This window comes from Cavia porcellus, unplaced genomic scaffold, assembly GCF_034190915.1.
Source record: "Cavia porcellus strain 051 isolate PalLab524CR breed Dunkin Hartley unplaced genomic scaffold, mCavPor4.1 scaffold_34, whole genome shotgun sequence".
NCBI lineage: Eukaryota > Metazoa > Chordata > Mammalia > Rodentia > Caviidae > Cavia > Cavia porcellus.
In genome coordinates, this window is record NW_026947517.1 from 10,097,995 (window position 1) to 10,114,268 (window position 16,274).

Consider the following 16,274-nt stretch of genomic DNA (forward strand, 5'->3'; position numbering starts at 1 on the left):
GAAGAAGCTTTCCATAACGTGCATCTTCCATTCATGAAAAGAACCTTACAGAAAATTGGAATAGATGATCTTTACCTCAATGTGATAAAGGTCATCTATGACGAACCAATAGCCAGCATCATATTAAATGGCAAAAAGATTAAGGCCTTTACCTTATAATAAGGCAAAAGACAAGGATGTCCCTCATCACTGTTCCTATTCAGAATTGTACTGGAAATACTAGCCAGAGCAATGAGATATTAGACAGAAAGTAAAGGGGTAAAGATAGGAAAGGAGGAAGTTAAATTATTATTATTTGCAGATGACATGATATTCTACATAGAAGACCCTCAAAATTCCATTGGAAGTCTCCTAGATACTATAAATTCAGCGAAGTAGCTGGATACGAAAAAATTAACAATCCAGAGCCCTCCCAGGCCTGAGAGTAGAAATAGAAAGCTAATATGCCCTTGCTGTGAGCTGGTGGATGTCATATGGGGAATGGTAGGGGAAACTAGCCAATGTGCCCATGTTGTGATTCTGTGGAAGTTATTCTGGTTCTCTGACGAAAAACAAGAAAGTAACTTACACTTCCTGTGAGCTAGCCATTGCATTGGCTGGGAGATGAGCACCACAGTCACCTCCTCCAACCACCAACAGTCTGACTGGTTTAGAGCACATGCTGAGTTGATAGCAATAGACGTATAAAAAACTTAATCCTTGTATTACTTGATTGGCTTTGCAGCCTAAGGCTAGTATTCTTAAGCATGTATTTATATTGGGAAATAATGGTAAAAGAAGTGCCAAAACTGTGTAACTATATGGAAATTAAATAACACTCTTCTAGACAACCAATGGGTGACAGATTAAATAAAGGAAGAAACTTAAAAATACCTACAACCTAACAAGAACATAGATGCAAAATCCTGTATCTTATGGGATTCAATGAAAGAAATCCAAACAGGGAAATTTATAGTAGTCAAATCTTACATCAGGGAATTGAAAGAAAACAAACAAGTAATGTTGCATTTCATTCTTCCAGAAGAAGAATGGCAAGACAAACACAAATCCCATACAAGGGAGGAAATTATAAGACCAGACCAGAAATTCATGCAATGCATAACAAGAAAACAATACAAATAATTAATGAATCAAAGAGGTGGTTCACTGAAAGAATAAGCAAAATTGATAAACCCTTGGACAACCATATCATAAAAGAAAAAAACAAAGACTGGAAACCATGCACTGAGGAATCAGAAGAATAAAATAATTACAGATCCTGTGAAAATTCAGAAGATCATCAATATCTACTTGAAAAGCTTATACTTTCATAGGTTAGAATATATAGAAATTCAGTGATTCCTAGAAATGTATGAAATGCGAAATCTGATCCAAGAAGATATAAAAATTATAGAAAATACAGTATCAGTAAATGAGAATGAAGATCTAATTAAAAATGTATCAGCTGCTGGGCATGGTGGTGCATTCCTGTTATCCCAGAACTTGGGAGGCTGAGGTACAAGGATTGTTGTGAGATTGAGAATAACAACACTACAAAGTGAGCTCAATGCCAACCTGAACTGAATAATGAGAGCCTAACTCATGAGCACAGTAAAAAAAAGAAAAACAATGACAACAGAAAAGCAAATGACCAACATAAAAAAGTCTAGGTCTTGATGGATTTACTGCTGAAATCTACAATAAATGTAGAAAAAAATTTAAGGCCACTGCTGTTTAATGACATTGAAAGAGAAGCTATTATCCCTAACTCATTCCTGGAGGCAAGTATTACCCTGATACTAACACCAGAGAAAGACCCAACCAGAAAAAGTAAACTATAGGACAGTTTATCTAATGAACAAGATGCAAAAATCCTTAACAATATACTAGCAAAGTGAATGTAGCAAATCGTCAAGAAGATTTTAAAACCTGATCAACTTGGATTCATCCTAGGAAGTCAGGGATGTTTCAATACATGCAAATCAACAAATTTAAATGTCTTATCAACACAGTCAAAAACAAAAGTCACATGGTAATCATCTCAATAAACGCACAATAAGCTTTTTATAAAATCAAGCACTGATTTGTGATAAAAACCCTACAGTAAATAACGACAGATGACATTTACCTCAAGCTGATAAAATCAAACAATGACATGGCTGGGGATTTAGCTCAGTGGCATAAGCAACTGCCTTGCAATTGTGTGGTTGTGAGTTGTATCACCAGTACTGATAAAAAAGAAAAAGGCAAAAAAATCAGACAATGACAAAGAAAATTCCAGCATCATACTAAGTAGAGAATAACAGAAAACTTTCATTTTACAGTTATCAAAAGAAAACGGATTACTATTATGACCACTTCCATTCAATATAGCTCTGGAAACATTAGGTAGACCAATTAGACAAAAGAGAGAAATAAGAATAAATATATAATAGAAAGTAATTAAACTATCATTATTCACAGATGATATGATATACTCAATAGAAGATACCAAAGACTCCACCAAAATAGTCCTAGAATTAATAACCAAATTCAATAATGTAGCGGGAGACCTAGTTGACATTCAAAAATCAATAGCATTGCTGTACACAATCAACACACTCACCAAGAGAGAAGTTAAAGAAACCACAGCCTTTACAGATAGCCTCCCAGAAAACAAAATACTTGGAAAGAGTCACGAGTGTCTAGTGCACTCAGGACCCCGGGAAGAGGCACACACACACTCACAAAATCAGGATATGGGGGATGCAGAGCAGAGAAAACAGCAATTGCAACTGCATGCTGTGCTTTATTTTTAGGCTCTTATATAGTGAACCAGGTCAGCTCACAGTGCACCGACGATTATCTTGAAATAGCATTCTTTGTGACAAGCTTTGTGACAAACTACAATGTTTATCTAAACTATCTAAGTGAAGCAAACAAGCATAACTGGTTCTTCTTGCCCCAATAACCCAGGAGGAACTCCATTAGCCCAAGAATGTTTTTAATTATGTTTGTTTTTTCTAGCCACCTGAAGGTTGGCCACTTCCTACTAGCTTTGTAAACACAGCCTAGTCACACATCATGAGAAAAGAGGGAACCTTTTCTCCTCTTGGGCAGGCTTTCCTACCCAGTCTCTGTTCCCATGCCGGGGCTGATGTTATCATAGACTATGAGGGGGCCAGACTCCTTAGGCAACACCACAGTTCTTCCTTTTTTTGTATTTAAAAACAATTTCCATAAGGTCAAATTATTTGTGGCATTTCATCTTATGCAACAACAATACACAAGGACTATAGCGATAAGGTTTAAGATTAGGCTAAGTCCCATGCCACTTAAAGTATGAGTCATACTTTGCCAAATTCCTTTTGGATACAGTCCTTCTAAAGACTGAGCAAGCAATTGAGCAAATTGAGCCAGGGATTCATCATCGTTATGCTTTGCAAAATCTTTGTCAATTTGATTATGCAAAGACTCTATTACCTCCTGGGCAGAAATATTCCCATTTAGATACATTTTAATTGTTTCCCATTCATGTTTTGTCTGATTATATGGTCACTGTGTTATACAAAAGGTAGTTGAATTCCAACCACATTTTAGAAACACTTGATGCTGAAGAGCCAATATTTTTCTTCCCATCCATTCAACTGTTTGTTTAAGAAGGTCTATTTGCTGCTGCAGTTTAGAATTTATTTGCTATTGGGTTAACCAAAGTTCATGAGAATTCTCATGCCATTGTTCTACAACATGTTTTTCTTGTAAAGAGGTTTGTAAAGCTATTCCTGATACTGCCGCTAAAGATGCCACAGTTATCAGGCTCAATAAGACAGTGACCACTATTCCAATAAATCTTTTTGTACGTTTTAACAGATGTTGAAAAAATTTAGTAGTAACAGAGATTACTGGGTCCTGAGACCATGGTCGAGTCAGATTTATAGGTAACCAAATATGAGTTTTTTGTTGTAAAAGCATAACTGTATAAGGCTTAGTGAAATTCAATGTGCTATTTAAACAGGTAAACAATTGACAATTTAAATAAGTACAAGAAAAATGTGTAAAATTAAAGTTCCCACTAAAAGGACATAAGGCAGAGGTGCACAAACAGTAATATTTTATATCATAAACTTAGTAAAATTATAAGTAGTAAATACAGATTGACTAGTTCCTGAATAGGAAACATTGTACAAGGTCACAGGTTGCATAGCGGCTGGAATCTTCCAAATGTGATTTTGAAGATTATGAGGGTACTCTTTGGCAGCAACAGCAGGATTGGTGATTCCACCATCTCCCCACCACAGGAGATGTGTCTTTTGAGGGAAGACGGGAGCTCCATTAGTTATGTTCTTCAGATCTGGAAGACTATATATGACAGAGAGATTACATCTTGTCTCATTCCATTCAGCACATCCATTAACAAATTTTCCAAATGGTCCCCAAATAATATATCCATCAATATTTTTAGCAAACTTCCCCATACATTGTTGCCAAATTATAGGATTATAAGAAATATTATTATAAGTGAAATCAGGGCATACAGGATATGTGTTTTTGTCAGGTGCTATTAAATTTTTCCAGGTAACATTAAAAGTTTGAGCAGCCAAAGCTTGAAGCCTTGTCCTTTTGCTGCCTGCTTTTATTCCATGTTGAATCTAATACTGCCATCACAGAGGGATGCAAGGTGGTTCCCCAATACAAATGGGCTTTAGATTGCCATAATAAGTAAAGTTGAACAATGTTCCATCATCCTGATTATGGGGGGTTAAATCGGCCCACGGTGCTGACAAAATTTTTTTTGGTGTTGTATATAGTAATATATCCATAGTTCCCCACACTACAGGTTCCAGTAAAGGGGGATTTGGAATATAAGCCCAATAAGAATGTTGGGGTACCTCAGTCCCCGATGCAATGGTGAGTAAGGCACATAAAGCTAAAAACAAATTTTCAGGGTTTAACGGCTTCCCTGCTTGAAGGACAAGCCATTGTCCCTCCAGAGTTAACTTTTTAAATTGTCCCCATGTAGGGATTGGATTTAAATTTGGTCGCCGTGAATGGCAGCGGGAATTTCTTAGCTGTGATCTGGCCATGGTGGCAATAGGGACAGGTTCATTATCTTCATCCTCTAGCTGGTTTCGAGCTCGCCTTGGAGGATATGGTTCCTCGGGGAGTTGCCTCCGGGATTGGCAAAGAGGGCCTCAAGGCACGGATCTTGATCCATCGTCCATGGACCCATTGTTGAATTCCATGTTCTGTGGAGATATAACCAAAACCTCTCCCCTTATAAAGCATTGTGCCCTTCTCCCATTCTGCCTCTGGGGCTGTTTTAGTCCAAAAAGGCTCATTAATCACATATGGTTGTTGCTGCTGTTCGAAATGTCTTTCAGACCTTGTTAATATTTCATCTTGTGGTAAATTGAGAAAATTTAAAATAAACACTACCTGATGCAGCAATATTTTTGGACTGTTTTGCAATTTAAACAGTATTGGTATCTGAATATCCTCCTGACTCCTCCTTTTTAATTTTTTAATTTGTAACTTAAGAGTGCCATGTGCCCTCTCAACAATAGCTTGACCCTGGGGATTATATTCAATCCCGGTGACATGAATAATATTATGGAGATCACAAAATTGGTTAAATGTTCTGCTAATATAAGCGGGTCCATTATCTGTTTTGATTTTAGAGGGAATTCCCATAACTGCAAAAGTCTCCAATAAATGTATAATAACATTTTTAGTGGATTCTCCCTGTTGGACAGTGGCCCATAGAAATAAAGAATAAGTATCAATACTTACATGCACATAAGAAAGCTGGCCAAAAGAGGGCACATGTGTAACATCCATTTGCCATAACTCATTGGGTTGAGTTCCTCTAGGATTAACACCAGAGGGAATGATTCTTAAATGTAACGGCCTACAAATAGGGCAGGCTTTTACAATTTGTTTAGCTTCTGTAAAGGGTATCTTATATTTAAAATGTAAATGTCCAGCATTAGCATGATTAAATTGATGTTCTTCTGTGGGTGTGGCAAACATAACTAAAGAATCTACTGCTCTATTACCTGATACTAATGGCCCAGGTAACTGAGAATGAGAACGTAAATGAGTAATGAAATAAGAATGGTTTCTTTTTGAATATGTGTTTGTAAATTTTGAAATAGAAATAGCAAATTAGGCTTATTGGAATACAACACTGCTGAATAAATATTTGCCACTACACCAACAGAATAAGCTGAATCAGCTATAATGTTAATGGGTTGATCAGGGAAATCCAAAAACACTTGCAATATAGCAAAAAGTTCATTTTGTTGTACAGAATTAAAATTTGTCTGACGTACCCAATAAGATTTCTGAGTCCAATAAGCACTTTTCTTTTTTGATTCGTCTGTAAAGATTGTTAAAGCATGAGGGATTGGCTGTGTAGCTAATAGAGTATTGACCACAAATTGTTGACATTTAAAGAAATCCCACAATTTACTTTTGGGAAAATGATATGAAAAAGTTCCCATATAATCTGCCAAGGCAATCTGTAAAGTCTCAGTTATTGAAATTAGATATTCCCATTGTTCCTTAGTTAAAGGGATGATAATATTATCTAAATCTTGTCCTATCAAAGTTATGGAGCGAGCTCTACCATTCATGATTAAGGAGGCAATGATATCTACATAAGGCATAACATTTTTATGTTGTTTAGTTCTAGCAAAAACCCATTCAACTGGCATAGCATTCTGACCCAAAACTGCAGAGGGATATTGAAAAGTATTAATAATATATAAAGTTAGAGGCAATTGAGGATCAATCCTAATTAAAAAGGCATCCTTAATTCATTGTTCTACAAATTGTAATTCCTGTTCTGCTTCTGTTGTTAATGTGCGAGGGCTAGATGGGTCTGAAGAGCCCTGTAAAGTAGCAAACAAATGCTGTAATGTATGAGTAGGAATACCTAATATGGGACGGAGCCAATTAATGTCCCCTAGTAAACGTTGAAAATCATTTAAAGTAGATAATTTATCTCTTTGAATGGTCAGGGTAAAGGGCCAAACTCACATGCAAATCTCTCTGTACACAACCAGGTTACTTTAAACAAATGTAAATTAATTGTCATTTTAGTTTTTTTTTAAGCTCTTTAGTGGAGAATAGAGGCACATAGCAGTGATTAACAGCCCTTGTTAGCTTGTTTTAGCACAGCTTTTGTAGTTTGTAGAGGACAACAATGGTAAACATATCAATTAGTTGAGATTTTTGTAATTCTTTACAGAGGAGAGTGTTGTTCGACATATCAATTAGGTCACTTAACATATCAGTTAGGGAAAAAGGGGTAAAACAAACACATTTAGTAAGCCACTTTACAGGTTTGTTATAATACACATATAATGAAGCTATTTTCTTAAAGTACAACATTTTCCATTCATGAGGAGCAAAATTTCTATAATGATCTGACACCGCTAATAACATCTATCTAGTATAATGAGCTTGAGGGCCATAGAGTGTCATGGCCTTTTTTAATTTTACTAAATCATCTATATTAAATCCTTCAAATCCAGGGGGAAGTGCCACTCCATCCGCAAATTGTGGCCTAATAATAGGGAAAGCAAAGACAGAATTTAACGATATACCATACATAGAGAGTGAATGCTTAAGAATTTTTAAGAAAGGCGAAGAAGGAGATTGTCCCATTTCCCCGTAACAAAAATATACACTCACCTCTCCTAAGCGACTGTCGGGGTCCCTGTTTCGGGCGTTACTTGTTGTGAGTGTCTAGTGCACTCGGGACCCTGGGAAGAGGCACACACACACTCACGAAATCAGGACACGGGGGATGCAGAGCAGAGAAAACAGCAATTGCAACTGCATGCTGTGCTTTATTTTTAGGCTTTTATATAGTGAACCGGGTCAGCTCACAGTGCACTGACGATTATCTTGAAATAGCATTCTTTGTGACAAGCTTTGTGACAAACTACAATGTTTATCTAAACTATCTAAGTGAAGCAAACAAGCATAACCGGTTCTTCTTGCCCCAATAACCCAGGAGGAACTCCATTAGCCCAAGAATGTTTTTAATTATGTTTGTTTTTTCTAGCCACCTGAAGGTTGGCCACTTCCTACTAGCTTTGTAAACACAGCCTAGTCACACATCATGAGAAAAGAGGGAACCTTTTCTCCTCTTGGGCAGGCTTTCCTACCCAGTCTCTGTTCCCATGCCGGGGCTGATGTTATCATAGACTATGAGGGGGCCAGACTCCTTAGGCAACACCACAGGAAAGAACCTAACGAAGAAAGTTTAAGGACTTACATATTGAAAATTATAGTACTTTGGAAAAGGATATTGAAGAGGTTATCATAAATAGAAAAGTATTCCTTGCCCATTCTGGGAATTGTCTTTTCACTCTGTTAGTGAATTCTTTTGATGTAGAAATATTTGTTAATATGACGGGGTCCCAGTGGTTGATTCTTTAAAATTTGTATTTTGCTCATTAGTGTTTCTGTTTTAATATTTAGATCTTTAATCTAGTTTGACTTTTGTTTGTTTCATAGTGGTAAACATATCTCCAGTTTAAGTCTTCAGTATGAGAAAAGTCATTTTCTTCAGCACCATTTATTGAAGAGGCTATCTCTCTTCCAGTGAACATGTTTGGCCCCTTTGTCAAACACACAGTAGCAGAGTGTATCTGTAGTTCTATTTGCATCTTCTAGTCTTTTTTGGTAGATTCTTAGGTCTTTTTTTCCACCAGAACTATGCTGATTTTCTAATAGTAGCTTTCTAGTATAATAGCAAGTCAAGAATTGTGATGCTTCCTGACTTGCCTTTGTTGCCCAGCAATGTCTTTGGCGATCTAGAGCACTTCTGTTTCCAGATGAATTTTAGAAATGTTCTCTCTACATTTGTGAGCTATCCTAGTGGTATTTTGGTGGGCAATGCATTACATCTATATCACAGTTTGCAATAAGATTTTTTGAGTTTTCTCCATATCCTTGAAGATAGTTTTACTGGTCCCTTATACTCACCAGATGAAACATAACAGGTATGATCTTAAGAGTTTCAAACTTTTGAGTTATTCTTCTCAAGGATATCCACAATAATAGGATATTTTTTTCTGTTTGTTTGAGACAGGATTTCCCGATGCAGTTCAGGCTGACTGTGGACTCACTTCCTAGTCCAATCAATTCTAATTGATTATCCTTCCTCAGCTTCCCAAGTTCTGGGATTACAGGTATGCACATAAAACTTGAAAGAATCCCTGGTGTTATTTGAAACCAGAAGAAACAGTCATAAGATACACATGTATTCATTAACTGCCATTCCCTTAAAGGAAAATTGTTCAATATAACACATAACATCATTGGAGTGTAGGGAATCAGAAGATGTGTTTCTATCTCTTATGAGCCCAGGATACCAGGATAGACTACTGCAGAAAAAGGAGATGTCACAAGTAGGAATATGAATCAAATGTGAGCATTAGTATTAAGAATTCAGAGAGTATTGTATTTAAGGATGATGAGAAATAGACCAGTGGAAAGCAATGAGAGTCCTGGTGAGCTTCGCTTGTCCCGACTATAGATCACACTTTACTATAAGGATGAACATCATAAACAGTGAAATATTCAAACATTATGTGCTTTTGACCCTAGAAAATACTGAGACTTGGCACTGTAGCTCAGCTGTATTGTAGCCTGGCATAACAGATGCCATCTTGCACCCTGCATTTATCTAGTGCCCTGTATTTGATCCAGGAAAATGAAAAATCACTCAGGGTATAAGTTCCATGAGAAAAGCAAAAGGAGCTGTACCCAAGTAAAAAAGTAACCTGCTAAAAAAAGAAGCAGGATACAGGTGTCAACCAAAAATTAATTTAAGATTCTAGCTAAATTGTTTCCAATGGGATGTCTTCTGTGATTCTCTCTTTGCAAAATGCCTAACTTCCCAGTTCAGAGCCAATTGTTTAGATTCTGAAATGCAGAAGGAGGTTTGTATAAAAGCGGTTTTGAGCTCAAATATTTAAATTCCAAATTTATTCTCTGGTTGCTTGGATTCCTATACTGTTGTTTACAAACTCACCTCAAGAAGCAGAAAGATTACTGACAGAAGCAAACCTCTGGATTAAATGTCAGTGCCCCTGAAATGAAAGAATAATGTTGAAAAGGAGGGAAGAAAATGACCAACACCATGTGTTATGATGCCTACCTCTATTCCACAGCATTAAAGAGGCTGAAACAGGAGAATGGCCATGTATTCAAGGACAGTCTAACCTACGCAGTGAGTGAAAGGCCAGCCAGAACTACAAATTGAGACTACATCTTTAAAAACAACAAAAAAAAATTAAAAAATCAAGGGAGAGAGAAAGAGTACTAAAGGAAAACAAAAATAATAGAGCTGAATGAAAGCTGACCTAAATTGACAATTATGGAATGATGTTGCAGCAGACAGCTGGCCATGTAGTGGCATCCTGGTAGCTGTGACAAATACAAAGTTAGGAATGGTACCTATTGTGCTATAGCACAACAGTGACCTTCTTCCTCCAATAAATCTGCAATTTGTTAGAATGAAGAGGTCCAAAAACTCATCGAAATCTTAAACTCAGAGCAAGCACGTAGCTTCATGCAAAGGCTTTCGAACATTGCTTTGACCACTAAGCTCAAAACCCAGCCCAACATCTTCAGATTCTATATATGACTATTACCAATGTTTAATTTACCATTGACATATTTAATTAAAGCTCTTGTTGATCTACATCTTTACAAATGAAGCTATTTTCTTTTTCTGCAGTTTAAAACACTGGTTTTTTTTTTAGGTACAGGGGATGAAACTCACAACTTAGCACTTCCCAGGCAGGTGCTTCTGCCTGCTGAGCTAAACCCCTGGCCTCTATTGAATAATATTTTATTAAATGTATAAGCATCACATTATCCAGTCAAATGGTATTGTGATTTTACTACAGGAGGTCAAAGTAGAGAAAAATTGATATACAGTCAGAGAGAAATTGGAACCTCAAAGGAGTCAACATAAAAAACTAAACACAACAATCCCTCTACAGGCTCAGCTGAAGAAAGCCAGACATAAAGGTGAAGATGCAGTGACCATGTCTACATGCCTCCTGAAGAGAAAAACAATAGCTTGAAATGTACTACAGTTACCACTACTTCCTCCAGGAAGTCCAAATAGGCATCAATTACCATACTCAATGACCAGAACAACTGGACTATTGTTCCCCCAAAATGCCTTTGCTCTTTCAACATACTTTTTCTGGGTGACTTCTTCCCAGGTTAAGTAATATTAATTAAGCCACTCACTACAAGCTTATAGGTTGATTGTAGTTTGGGACTCACACTGTAGCCACATTGTGACTTTGCTGCATAAATGATCCCTGACAATAGGTCTGGGACTTAAACACTGAAGAGCACTCCTGAAAATCCAGGGCTATTCTTCTCTCTTTTTTCCCAAAAAATTTTTGAACTTCTTTTGGTTTGTGACTTCATTCCTTAATGTTGTGAGCCAACAAACTTGGTGCATTTGACATCAAACAGGGCAAGATTATATTTGTCCTATTTCCATTTGAATATCAAACATCTGCTAAATGTTCCAAAACCTTTGCATTAATCTACTTGCTTGATCTGCATTTTTAAAGACATATTTTGTCTTGAGGCCTGGCCCATAACAAGAGGTATCTGTCTCACCCATAGCTGCAAGGTGTCTGGGATTCTGTCTCCCTGGCTATATATTTCTAACTAACTCAGCTGCCTGTAACAACAGGGCTGGGCCCTCAAAGGAGCCAGAAAATAAGTTCAGATTGTTTGTAGCATTGGAAGAGACAATCACCTACTGCTGTGGGCCAAAAATCAAAAGAAAAGGCAAGGAAATGCAACCAAGTGCTAAGAACCAGCAGTCTAAATAGTTCTCTGATCACCCTGAGGAACATCAAGAGTCACCATCCCAACCCCCTACAGGAAGTGTCCCTGCTCTTAAAAAGGCCCACTTAGTATGTGACTTGCTCTCTCATTTGCTCCCAATTTAATCAATTTTACCTGAGTAATTAACCATATTGGTTGACCACAGTCTTATCCCACCTTATGCTAATCTTGAAAATTCCTATTTTTCCCCTCCTGTGACCCATCTGACCTCATGGTTTAACTCTGTACAAGCTCCTCAGAAAGACAGAGTCTTTGGCAACCCACTCAGGACCCTTTCTGTCTCTCAGAATCTTTCCTTCTCCTAATAAATATGTTCCATTCTTAGACTCAATCATTCCTAAAATTCATTGTTTAAATTTAGAGAACACAAACTCATACCAGACATATAGTAGGTAAGGAGTTTCATTACCCTATACCATTAACATGAGCCAAATTAACATGACTATACTATATAAGGTCTGAAATTTCCTCCTTCTCCTGCAGTTTTAAGTGATTAATGCAAATCACAGTGATTGTAGTCCTGGCAATATCTAAAATTGTATACATCAGTCATTATAAATGTAAAATAATTGGTTTGAGTGTATTATTTAGCAAGATCTAGACATTGCCATTACAGTAGGTTATATCTTATTTAAGAGAAGATTCACCTATAATTGTTCAGAAAAGTTTCTACATTATTGGCTGATTGAACAATTTTTCATTAGAAAAACTGTATTTTTGTCAATTTCTAGAAGGCTCCTATTATATTATTGAAAGCTGTCTGTAGGTCTCTAGGACCTTGGTTGTATTTTGATGCATGTTTGTGTTTTGAAATTTATATGAAGATTTATTTTTATCTTAGGATTAAACTTACTGCATTGACACTGATAGAGGGAAGCAACAGCCCACTTCATTAATTTCCATTGGGTCCTCGTGGCATTTAACAAGTGAATTACTGAAGAGCTAAATTAGCTTCATACATACACAAGAATCAGTACTGTTACTGAAAGAGTTTTGGCTGAGACAGGACACTGTAGCCAGTGAGGCAGAACCAAGGAGCTCCTATCTCCCTCACCCCTAGGAATTTACCTGTGACTCCAACTTCCCTGCACCTAGGAATTTACCTATGGTGCCAAACAAAGACCAATGGACTACTTGTGCATCCCTAATGCCCCCTCAGGTTCCACTGTAAACCGAGGTTGCGTATATGCCCCCATGCCATGAGTCCATGAGAGAGAAAGCCAGACTTCAGTGGTCAGGGTGTTTTTGTTTTCTTTCTTTTCATTCTCAGAATAAAGGCCTCTTTTTTTTTATACTTCTCATCTTTTGGACGTACTATACAATCTTATCAGTTTAGGATTTTGTGGCCCAATAGAGAAGCAGAATATAACAAAAAGTAAAAGTGTCCTTTCTATTTAAAGAATGTGGAGGGGAGCCTACAGCCACCAAGGGTTTGCCTTTTTTTCTGACTGATTATGGGATTATGGGGTATATGTGAAATTTTGCTCTATGTGGTGCCTGGCACTGACATTGATGTCATGCAAGGAGCTGATAGGAATTTTCTTTGGGCCCCTGGGAAAGGAACGAGGAAGTTGCATTCAGGGAAAAATAGAGGAAGTAGCCATATGGGTAAAAATGGCTAATTTGAACTTTAACCCTGATGAACTACCACCATGATGTCCTGTAATTTATTCTAGGGCAAAACTCTTCCAAGTACATCCTTCAGTTTGAATTACCTGTGACGCCATCTTCCCGCCCCTGGAAATTTACATATGGCGCCAAACCTAGGATCAATGGGCTACCTGTGTATCCCTAATGCCCACTTTAGCCATGTTGTAGCTTGGCATAATAGATGCCATTTTGAGCTTTGCATTTAAATGGTGCCCTGTAGTTCACCAAGCAAAATGGAAAATCACTCAGGGTAGAAGTCCCAGGCGAAAAGCAAAATAAGCTGTACCCAATAAAAAAAATTAACCTGCTCAAGAAAAGAAGGAGAATACAGTTGTCATCCAAAAATTATTATAAGATTCTAGATAAAAGATTTCCAACAGGATATTTTGTGATTCTATCTTTTAAAACATCTGTAACTTTCCAGTTCAGAGCCTCTTGTTTAGATCCTGAAATGAGGGTGGGAGTTCTGTATACAAGTGGTCCTGAGACCAGCTAATGAAATTTCACATTTTTCAGTTGGGTTGCTTGGCTTCCTATAACTCAACTCAAGCTGCAGAAACCTTTACTGACACAAGCAAACACCACGATTAAAAGGCAGTGCCACTAAAATGAAAGAATAATAGTGAAAAGGAGAAGAGAAAAAAGACAAACGCCATGTGTTATAATGCCCACTTCTTTTCCACAGCAATGAAGAGGCTGAAACAAGAGAATGGCCATATACTCAAGGACAGCCTTGAAGAGTTAAACACTCAGGAAACCCCTCTTGCCTTGTCACTTGGTCAGAACAACCAGATGTTCTGACCTGATAGGGAAGTTGTGATCCAACGTCCCCAAAAATAAGAGCACTGTGAACTATCGACCCTGCATACAGGATATGAGTTTTCAAAAACATCAAGCCACCTGCAGCAGATAGCTCACCCACCAGTAAACAAATGACATGACCCCTATTAACCAATGCCATCTGCTTTGGTAACCGATGCTCGCTTTCCAGTCTTCCGCTTTATATACTTTATATACTTTGCACTCCCCTATTCAGGGCTCTCTCTCTCCCACTCCCCTCTCCTACTGGAGTGTGGTAGGAGGGTCCCTCACATGCGCAGACAATAAAAACCCCTTGATTTTGCATGAGAGCTGGATCCTTGGGGCCTTCTTCTCCACTGAGATCTTACAGCCTAACCTACAAGTGAGTGCAAGGCTGGCCAGAACTCCAAAGTGAGACTAGGTCTTTAAATCAAAAAACTAAAATGAAAAAAAAAAAAAAAATAAACAACCAAGGAGAGAGAAAGACTATTCAAACAAACAAACAACAACAAAAAAAAAACAATAATAGAGCTGTGTGAAAGTTGACTTCTCTAAAATGGAAATTATTGAGTGATGCAGCAGAGGAAAGAAATCCATGTAGTGGCATCCAGGAGGCTGTGACCAACACAGACTTAGGAATGGCACCTATTGTGCTACAGTACAACAGTGATTCCTTCCTGCAATACATCTGCAATTCACTAGACTGAGTACTTCTAAAAGCTCACGGAAATGTTAAATCCATGGCAAACAAGCAGCTTGAAATCCAGGCTTTGAAACATGCCTTTAGCAGACATTTCATATTCAAATTGAAATAAGAGAAATATAATCTTGCCCTGTTTGATGTCAAATGCACCAAGTTTAATGGCTCACAACATTGAAAAACGAAGTCACAAACCAAAAGAAGTTCACAATTTTCTAAAAAAAAAAAAAAAAGAGAGAGAGAAATATAGCCCTGAATTTTCAGGAGTGGTCTTCAGCATTTGGCCACAGACCTATTGTCAGGAGTCATTTATACAGGAAAGTCACAATGTGGGTACAGTGTGGGTCTCAAACTACAATCAACATATTAGCTTAAAGCTGCTTAACTAATATTATTCAGCAGGGGGACAATTCAGCCAGAAAATGTATGTGGAAAGAGCCAAGGCATTTTGTGGGAACAATAGTCCATTTGTTCTGGTCTTTGAGTATGGTAATTGAGGCCTATCTGAATTCCCTGGAGGAGGTGGTGGTAACTGTAGTACATTTCAAGCTGTTGTTTTTCTCTTCAGGAGTCATGTAGACATGTTCACTGCATATTCACCTTCTGCATTTCTTCAGCTGTGCCTGTAGCAGTGACTGTTGTATTTAATTTTTTGCACTGACTCTTTGAGGTTCCAGTTCCTCTCTGATTGTATCTCAATTTCTGTCTACATTGACATCCTTCACTAAAATCACAATACTATTTGAATGAATAAAGTGATGTTTATACATTTAAAAATATTCATTAATACAGGCCAGGGATTTAGCTCAGCAGGCAGAAACACCTGTCTGGAAAGTGCTAGGTGGTTACTTTGATCCCCAATACCTAAAAAAAAAAAAAAAAAAAAAAAAAAAAAAGTAATTTAAACTGCAAGGAAAGAAAATAATTTCATTTGTGAAAATGTAGGTTTAAAAAATTTATAACTAAATATGTAAATGGCAAATTAAACATTGTTAATAGTCATGTTTAGTATCTAAAGTAGTTGGGGCTGGGGATTGAGCTCAGTGATACAGTGAGCTGCCTGGAGAGAACAAGGTCATGAGTTCAATCCCTCATAGAAAAAAATAATTCACATTGTCAATGATGCAGTGCTATGAGCACATTTATTGAGACTGATACTTGTTAATTGATAGGCTCAATGTTTCTTTTGTGGTCTACAAAATACCTGCAGATTACATGGCGATTACCATGAATGATATACTGTCCCCTATAGGATTGCTATTTT

At 37.3% G+C, this 16,274-nt stretch overlaps 1 long non-coding RNA gene across 2 annotated transcripts; it reads right to left on the reverse strand.

The window, feature by feature from the left end:
* Window positions 1–4,052: 4,052 nt before the first annotated feature.
* On the reverse strand, window positions 4,053–8,205 carry LOC106026685 (uncharacterized). Of its 2 annotated transcripts, none has more exons than XR_010045496.1 (3): window positions 7,657–8,205; window positions 5,749–5,824; window positions 4,053–5,204 (listed from the first exon to the last, which is right to left on the reverse strand). It is a non-coding gene; the product is annotated as an uncharacterized LOC106026685 (long non-coding RNA). The 2 variants fall into 2 exon arrangements; XR_001200267.3 differs by having other exon boundaries at window positions 5,749–5,866.
* Window positions 8,206–16,274: the final 8,069 nt, after the last annotated feature.